Raw genomic sequence first — 9,584 nt, 5'->3', positions numbered from 1 at the left:
TTTCAGGTATATTTCTGTTAGATGTTAATATTTCACCATGAGTTTTTACTCTGGTACATTTAGTTTTAGAAATAACCAGATATAACTAAACATATAGACCATTTTTAAAAATAGGCTTGTTATACACAATCTATTCCTCCTGTCATGTCCCTTCTATGCCCTATAGTGAAATAAAAGATAGAATTAAAGCATTACTGTCTTAACAAGTTTAAAGTTTAAAGTCAGTTTCATGATTCAATGTGTGTGCATAGACAGAGAATTAGATACACGTGATAGCAGGTCTTCCTATGAGCTTTATAGTTGTGTGGTCCATGTGGCTTACAGATCTTGTCTTTTCTTTAGAACTCTGCTTTATATACTGTAAATGCTTCCTAATTACAGATAAAATTCAGTTGTAATGTAATAAAAACATTATTTCACCATCTTCATATGATATTTACTTCTGTTAAGTCAAAATTATCAAAGAGGTTGAGTCTAACTCAAAATTATAGTTTTTCTCTATTTACCAATATACATACACACAAATATTGTATTGATAAATACACATACATATGCATTGAATGTGTGTGTGTGTATTGGTAAATATATATATATATGCACATATAAATATATATATATGTATATATATACAAATGCATATATATGCATTTGTTATCAAAGCAATTGCCAAACTTTTGGGGGTTTTCTTTCATTTTTCCTTTTCTTGTACAGTAGATTTTGCCATGGAAGAGTTGAAACTTAAGACTTAGGGGGGAAACATTAAGAATAGTAGTAGCAACTAGTTCTAAAGCTGGTAATCTGAAATTCTTAGGTTTTCATACTTCGGTCTTCTTTACATAGAATTCCACTACTTTTCTGCTTCTCAGTTAAAATATGTGCTGATCTTCAAATGGATGTCTTATTTTATAAGCAGTTTATAACTGCATTATAATCTGTGATTTCATACATTTTTATATTTATTAATTTTTAACTGGTACTCTATAGACACACATAAAGGTGGGAATCACTGTGGGTTATTCATACATGTGCATAGCATAATTTGGTCAGTTTCTTCAATCAGTTCCTCCCTTTTCCATCCCTTCTCCCTTCCCTCTGTACCCTTTATCTACTTCGCTGATCTCTGTTCTATTTTCATGGGACATTGCACACCCCCTTTCTCTATTTTTTTAGTTCCTTAGTTATCTCTTGCTTCCACATGAGATAAAACATAAGGCCTTGACTTTTTGAGTCTGGCTTATTTCACTTAGCATGTTGTTCTCCAGTTCCATCCATTTGCCAGCAAATGCCATAATTTCATTCTTCTTTATGTCTGAATAAATCTCCATTTTGTACATATACCATATTTTCTCCATTCGTTCATATGTTAATGGGTACCTCAACTGGTTACATAACTTGACTATTGTGATTTGTGCTGCTGTGACCCAGCAATCCCAACAGACATTGCACTTTTTAAATAATGTGTCTCTAAATGTTCTCATCACAAATATGATCATTGTGAGAATAGTCAAAGGTACAATGAAAATTTTCTGAAGGACTTAAATTAAACAAGTACATGTATTTTCATGGGTTAAATATCCCTTGGAATAAGATAAACACATAAATTGATTTTTAAGTATTAGGTTAATATCAAAAGTTTTTTTGCAGTATAATGAAAACTTTAACATAGTTTTCTGGTATTTAAAAAAGAGGAATTTTGTTTCATTCCAGGATTCATAGTTTTACTGCATTTACAGTTCTATAGCTTAACTTTTTCTTTAACTTATATGTTTTGATTTTGTTGCTCTGTAAATTTGTACCTATAGAATTCTTATAGACAAAAACAAATCAAGTAGTTTGGACCTGATATATATAGTATCACTTATAGCAAATATTTGCTGATAATACTCTTAATGCTATGTTACTTATCTGCAGTTGGTTTCCTTTTGCCTCATTTTTCTGATTTTTAAAACTTTTTTAAGCTGCCATAAAGATCTAAGTTAAAACAAATGGTGGAAATATTAAGTCATTAGATTTCTAAGGAGGTTTACTACTTCTCCAACACCCCATTAAAGGTCATATTTTACATTATTGCTCATAACAAGAGATTAATCTTCAAGATTTAGATGTGTATGGTTGTGCACTTGTACAGTATGGTTGTGCATGTATATACATAGCAATAAGAATATTTGTTAATATTTTGTATTTAATCTCAATTTATACTTAGAAAAAAATTATAATAGTTTTAAAACTATATAAAAGTTCACTGTCAGCTTCATTTTATTCTTTGCTTCTATTATTATTATAGACAAAATGGATTTTTCCACCAACAGTTGTGAAAATTACTAAAACAATAGAATTATATTTTTAATGGGATAACCATTCATTTATTTTACCTTTGACAGGGGAAAGCATTCTTGCCATCATATCTCCAAATGACTGATAAAATAGAAGTATGGTTTGGTAATTTAAAGTGCCTATTTAAGTGTGGGAATTAGAAGATGATATTTTTTTTCCTTATACCCGATTCCCTGTGTCTATAACCTTAAAGATTATAAGACCACGGAAGAATAATATTGGTATCTAAAGAGACTGTACAGATAGTTTTATTATCCAAAAAGACTATGTGGATTGATAATTTTAATGAATTTTAAAGCTTTCTTTATTTAATCAAATAAAATATTTTCTAGTTGTTTCCTAAATGTATAGAATGTACTTCAGAATTTATAATTGAAAAATCTCTGATCAGCAGCTTCAAAACTGGGTATATACCCAAAGGAAATGAAATCAGTATGTTGAAGAACATCTGTACTCCTGTGTTCATTGCAGCACTATCCATGCAAAGAAATGGAAGCAGCCTAAGTGTTCATCAGCTTATGAATGGATAAAGAAAAATCTAATACCTATACACAAATGGTGCATTATTCAGCTATAAAAAAAAAGACTGATATATTGTCTTTGCAGTAACAGGGATGGAACTGGATGTCGTTATGTTAAGTGAAATAAGCTAAGTACAAAAGAACAGGTACCACCTGATTGCATTCATGTGTAGAATCTCAAAAAGTTGATGTTACAGAGGTTGAAAATAGAATGGTGGTTACCAGGGGCTGGAGAGAGGGATGGGGAGAGACTCATCAATGAGTACTAAGTTTTTATCATAAATAAATGATAAATGTTAGACTGATAAATGAGTACCAAGTTTTTACCATAAATAAAGGATAAATGTTTTAAAGATAGTTGTATTTAATCTGTTTTAAATATTGCACAATATATTTTTCTATTGAAAAATCACTTTACACCATTGATACATATAATTTTATGCTTCAAAGTACCAGTTCAAAATTAAGTTTTTAAAAGTCTAATTAAAACATCAAGTGTTTATATTTCTTTCCTGTAGATTGACCCAACATTAAGAAAGCATCGAGAACAATTAGTCATTGATGTTGGACGAAAACTAGACAAAGCTCAGATGATTCATTTTGAAGAGAGAACTGGTTATTTTTCCTCAACGGATTTGGGTAGAACCGCCAGCCACTATTATATTAAATACAATACCATTGAGGTAATATTCTAAGAGGAACAAATGCAAAAATGTTTGTTTTTACAGTCAAATACTTTCTAGACTTCAAAATATATTAATAATGCCAAATAACAAAAGCAACTTATGAGCAAATACATTTAGTTTATATGAATTCAGCAATATACTTTTAGTAATGACAAGAAAAAAAGTGACTTTAGATAGCAATGGTGCTCTTCTGCCATCCTGTTTCATGAACATATCCTAAACACTACATACACCTGAAATAGTTGAAGCCTATTGGTGAGTCTTACAGAGTGTGTGCCAGAATGATTTTAAGCTGGACTTGATAGCTTAATTATTTCCTTGAATAAAAAGTTGACAACTTAATTGCATATTAGTAAGAAACACTAAAGAAGAGTTTAAGAAACTACTAAAATTACCAACTCAGCCTGTTTGTACTAGATGGTTAATTTAAGGAAATTTTAAGGCCAATTTTGACCATACAATTATAAGAGGATTTGTTGCTTTTTAACAACGTCCTGTTTAAGATGATGTGATACTTTAATATTTTTACTTTTAAAAAACATATACATTTCTTTATGTGTTTTCATGTACATATATCAGTACATGTCAATACAATGATAACCTGTGGGGAGAATACTTAAATATGAAGAGATTGAAATAGGTTAAGTTGAATTTTTATACTTTTTTCAATAGATAGTATTTTGAGTTTTTTCTTAAATTCATTTTTGCATTTTGTACATAAAGTAGTTTTTAAAATAGGAGAATAGAAATCATCAAAAAGAAAAACTCAGTTTATATGAAATCTCGGGTTTGTAGATTTAATATTTGCTTATATATAAAACAGGTTTCAGAAAAACACCTTTATGTACTTACTGGGTTTTCCTCATTTTTTCAGAATAATCTATATGTGTATGACACTAGATTTCTGCAAGACCTCTTTATATATTATCTCAGAGCTGTGATTTGGTGGTTCCTCAATCCCAGACCTAGTCCTTCCTCCTTATATCACCTACTCTCATCTCATTGTCTCCATGAGACAGCCTTTCTCATTTGTCCTCTTGCTAGTAGACTGCTGCCAAACTACACCCTAACACTTTCTTTTTTGCAGTTCTTTTTCAGCAACTCTAGCCGTGTAGTACCTTTGTCTTTTCTGTATGGCCTTTAACTGATTTTTCTGTGTATTCTCGCTATTCATATTTTGAGACTCTTTGAATTGCATGTTGTCTAGTTATTTCCCTCTGAATTTTATATGATGTATGTGAGCTTATAATTAGTAAGTGATGCAGATTTCCATATGCCTATACTGAGGTCAAGACCAGAATGTTATGTTGAACATTTTTAGACATTTATTATAGATTTCATTAGATGATTTTACTGATCTTTTTTTGGTTCTAATGGCTTTCTTAACTATGTTTAGGAGTGTTTTTTAATCTTTCATAAATTTGATAATATCTTTTGATCTTCCATTTTAATTAAATGTGACACTTACATTGGTAGACCTTTAATGAACTCTTCGATGCTCACAAAACAGAAGGTGACATATTTGAGATAGTCTCCAAAGCCGAATAATTTGTTCAGATCAAGATAAGATTACTTGAAGTTTCAGCCAGGTATGTACATTTATTTATTTATGAAAGTTTGAAATTAATTGTTATTCCTGATACAATATAAAAAAGCCATATGGCATATTTGGAGTATCAGCAGTGTTTTCTATTGTACAAGAAAACTCAGTGTTCTAGATAATAATATTACAGCATACCTAACATTATGCTTTGCTTTGTATCCCAAGTCAAGAAATTTAAATAGGTTGTGTATTACCCATATTATAATTTAATGCTATTAACAGTGAAAACTTTAATACTTTGAAATAGTACTTCACAACTTTAAGCTATGAATGCATTACAGCATATAAAAATATATGACTATAACGAATTCATTTGAAGATAATCAAGTTTGCCCTAATCAGTCTGGGCAGAGGTTTTACTCTGGTCAAATAAAAAATGAAACCTCATCAATTGAAGGATGGTGAGGTCAGATGACTTAATTTTTGTGTCATATCAAATTTTTACGTGTCAATGGCAATTTTAATATTGGTGATGAACAATAAAATATAATTGTACCCACATCAACATAATTTTATATTATATTTTATAATTTACCTATGGGAAAATTACTGGGTTTTAGCTGTACAAGAGTAAAATATTACATTATACTAAAAGGCAACATTAAAAACATGCAATGTGGTTTTTAAATAAATCAGAACAAATATTACTATAAAAATATTGACTCTTCTAGGTCAGAGAAGAAGAAATAGAGGAGTTAGATGCTCTATTAAATTTTTTTGTGAACTCTCAGCTCCTGGAGGTGTAGAAAATAATTATGGGAAAATAAACATCTTACTTCAAACTTCCATCAGCTGAGGAGAGACGGATAGTTTCTCCCTTATGTCAGGTTCTGCAAATGTTGCACAGGTAAGAATCTTACTCCCCATTTTCTCTTCTTTGTTTATCTCTAGAGACCAAACAATTAATTCTATTGTTCTGTGAATACATTACTTTGAGAAATTCTATGAACTACAGTTTCTCCTTAGAATTAAATATATTGATTTGTACATCTTTTATGTAACCTGTGCTTGTAAATCAGGACTGGGGGTGAAAGTTAGTGGTTTGTTTGGCTTAGTAACAAATCTATCTTATATAAGGCCTAATATATGTATTCCAGTATGATAGGTCTCTGATTTTAAATATTGAGTACTGAAAGAAAATTGTTCCCTAAACCTACAGCTCATTTAATTTATAACTTTTAAAAACTGCTATGGTAAAAAAAAAATTCTTCATATATTTAAACCATCATGTGAAATAAAGTAAGTTATTTTTTGTCTTCTTTGTCTTTCATTTCTTTTCTTTGTTTTGTTTTGTTTTGTTTTGTTTTCCGTAATACTACAGATTGAACTGAGAGGCTCTCTATGACTGAAATATAACCTCAGTCCTTTTTAACTTTTTTCTTTTAATTATTTATTTTAATACTAGGGATTGAAACTAAGGGCCCTAAATCACTGAACCACATCTCTAACCCTTTCTATTTTTTTTTTTATTTTGAAATAGGGTCTTACTAAATTGCTCAGGGAGGGCCAAGCTAAATTGCTGAGAATGGCTTTCAACATGCAATCCTCCTTTCTCAGCCTCTCAGTGTTACCACCACACATTATAACAAGATTAGATGAAAAAAATCTTACTGTAGATAAGCTGAAAGATATGAGGAAAGATGAAATAGGTAAGAAGGGGGAAAAAGTGCTTAAATGAATTTTTCTGTGAAAATAAAATATTTTACCAGATATAAAAGTGTTGTGAATTTTCATATTATTTAACATAAATTTATTTTCTCTCTTCTTTTTTTATTTGTTTTTTAGTACATTATAGTTTACATTGTTAATTTTGGTATATTCATGAATGCATATAACTCAATATAAATTTTGAACCTACATATGACATCTCTTTATTTATGCAAAAGAGCAAAAATCACTCCAAATTTTATGAAGTTATTTAGCAGAATTAGCAATTAAGGCTGGATGTGGGCACACATGCTTATAATCCCAGCAGTTCTGGAGGCTTAGATAGGAGGATCACAAGTTCCAGGTCAGCTTCAGCAACTTAGCAAGACCCTGTCTCAAAATTTAAAAAAAAAATTTAAATGGGCTAGGGATATTGCTTAGTGGCTTAGCTGCTGGCCCTGGGTTCAACCACCACTACCCGCTCCAAAAAAATTAGCAATTAAAATAATTTATATTAGCAAAGTTTTAAGTATTTTAAATGTAGATCCTACCCATAAATGATAAGAATCATTCAGTGATATTTATTCTCATTTTGTTTCTTAATATTGAACTAATTTCAAAGATGTTATGTATATCAGCAGTATTACAATAAAAGTTTAAGTGAACAATAAGCTCTACATTCTCCAGAGTTTCTATACAAGCTAATCACACATAGATGCCTTTAAACCCAGTTGTCATCAGTGCATACATAGCATTCAGTGTCCAGCTTTTTGTGTAATATTGAAAAGTTATTCCTAAACATACATTTCCGCAAATCCTAACATTTATGGAATAAATGTATAATGCCTTGATTAGACAGTATTGACTTCTGCAGAGGATAGACATTACAAATGAAAAGAGTCATTCTGAAGACAAGTAAGGAGGAGGGTTACTGCTGGCCAGAATTCTAAAGAGGAAACTGAGCTCCCTGGCACACCCCAGGAATACCAAGGCTGGGGAGGCTGAGACAGGAGGACTGCGGGTTCCAAGCCAGCCTCAGCAAAAGCAAGGCACTGAGCAACTTAGTGAGACCCTGTATCTAAATACAATTACAAAATAGGGTTCGGTATGTAGGTCAGAGGTCAAGTGCCCCGAGTTCAAGCCCTGGTACAAAAAAAAAAAAAAAGGGGAGGCGAGAAAAGTAGCGAGAGACATACCCGGGCTGGAGACGCCAGCAGTGGCCACCACAGTCGAGCCAAGCCAGACTCGGGCGGGCTCAGCGGCGACAGCGAGACCAGGCGAGCGAGGGCGGCCTCGAGTGGCCTCGATGGGGGCGCAGCGTGAAGAGCGGCCCCCAGCCTCGGCCGCCCTGGGCTGCGGCTTTAGAGCGGGAGGAGGGGCCGGGCTGGAGGCGCGGGAGAAGAAGGTGGTGTACTATAGGTCGCAACTGTCGCTGGTCAACAGCACCAAGGCGCTGGGCGATGCCTTCAAGCTGTTCATGCCCGGCAGCACGGAGTTCATGAGCTCGGATGCGGAGCTCTGGAGCTTCCTCTGCAGCCTCAAGCACCAGTTCTCCCCTCACATCCTGCGCAGCAAGGACGTCTATGGCTACGCCTCCTGCCGAGCCCTGGTGCCTGACCCCCGGAGCCCCCTACCGCCCGCGGCCCGACGCGCCGGCCGGCCCCGCTCGCCGCAGCCAGGAGGAGGCGGACGCGGAGCCCCGGCGACCGCTGCGGGCAGGAGGATGCCCCCGCCGCCTCCACCGTCACTGCCACCGCTGCTGGAGGCCCCCCAGCAGTCCTGCCTGGAGAATCTCTCGGCGCCCGAGCCCTGCTTCAGGGGCCGCACCCTGGAGGAGATCTGGAGGGCAGCCACCCCGACGCTGACCACCTTCCCCACCATCCGCGAAGGCGGCGACATGTGGGGCGAGCACAGCCTGGCGGCTGCGCGACACAATGCGTGCCAATTCCTGCGAGTGGACCTGGAACCCCTGGTGAGGCTCCGCCTCTTCCGAGTGCCCCGGGCTTGAGTGGCCGCCCCCAGGACGCCTCCTGCAGGTCGCCGGCCCAAGATGGAGTTTCTGCTTGGAAAAATGAACAAGTGTCAGTCGAGTGTTTACAGACTCCTCTAGGACCCACCCCTCGTGCACTTTTCGCGCGAGGAAGTCCCTGGATGGCCTCCCTGCCCCGCACCCCCGGGATGCGTCCCCGCGTCTGGAACTCAGGGACAGGTGTACCCTCTGCAGCCTCCCCGCACCGCGTCTGCCTAGGAGGAGACTGCAGGACTCACAGGGGAGGTCCCTTTGCTTCCGAACCCCAGATTGAGAAGTCTCCAGGACTATAGGGGCAGATTGGTTTTCTCCCTATCGGACTCTACCTCACTGGTCTGGAAGTCCTCCGAAGAAGTCATTCTTTTCCAAAGGAATTTGTTTTCGTGCTTGAGTAATAAAAGCCAGAATTTGCTTGCTCTTTAACCCCCGCCTCCATTTTTCTTTTTGACTGCCACCCCTCTTTCTGGACGGAAGATCAAACATGTTTTGTGGTGTTGCACTAGTTTGTGCTCAGGGTATTCTGAATCCCACTCGTTTCTGAATTTTTACATAATTTCAAAGCTTTGACCAAGGATTTCTTTTTTTTTTTTTGAGAGGTTCAAGCTTGACTGTTAGTAATGCAAGAATTTATATGGCTTTGATTTTCATGGGCTCAGTGATTACAAACAAAAGAGATGTAAAGTCCAAAGGTGTTTCTAAATGATTTTATATTGAAGTTTAATGTTTATATTCACTGAGCTCCTAAAGCAAATGGTAGCATACTC

At 35.6% G+C, this 9,584-nt stretch overlaps 1 pseudogene; it reads left to right on the top strand.

Moving 5' to 3' along the window:
* The first annotated feature begins 8,097 nt into the window (after nt 1-8,097).
* LOC144252618 (coiled-coil domain-containing protein 71L-like) lies at nt 8,098-8,799 on the top strand (annotated as a pseudogene).
* The last annotated feature ends 785 nt before the right edge of the window (nt 8,800-9,584 follow it).

The sequence above is a fragment of the Urocitellus parryii genome, unplaced genomic scaffold (assembly GCF_045843805.1).
Source record: "Urocitellus parryii isolate mUroPar1 unplaced genomic scaffold, mUroPar1.hap1 Scaffold_49, whole genome shotgun sequence".
NCBI classification, from domain to species: domain Eukaryota; kingdom Metazoa; phylum Chordata; class Mammalia; order Rodentia; family Sciuridae; genus Urocitellus; species Urocitellus parryii.
This window is presented reverse-complemented; position numbering and strand designations above follow the sequence as displayed.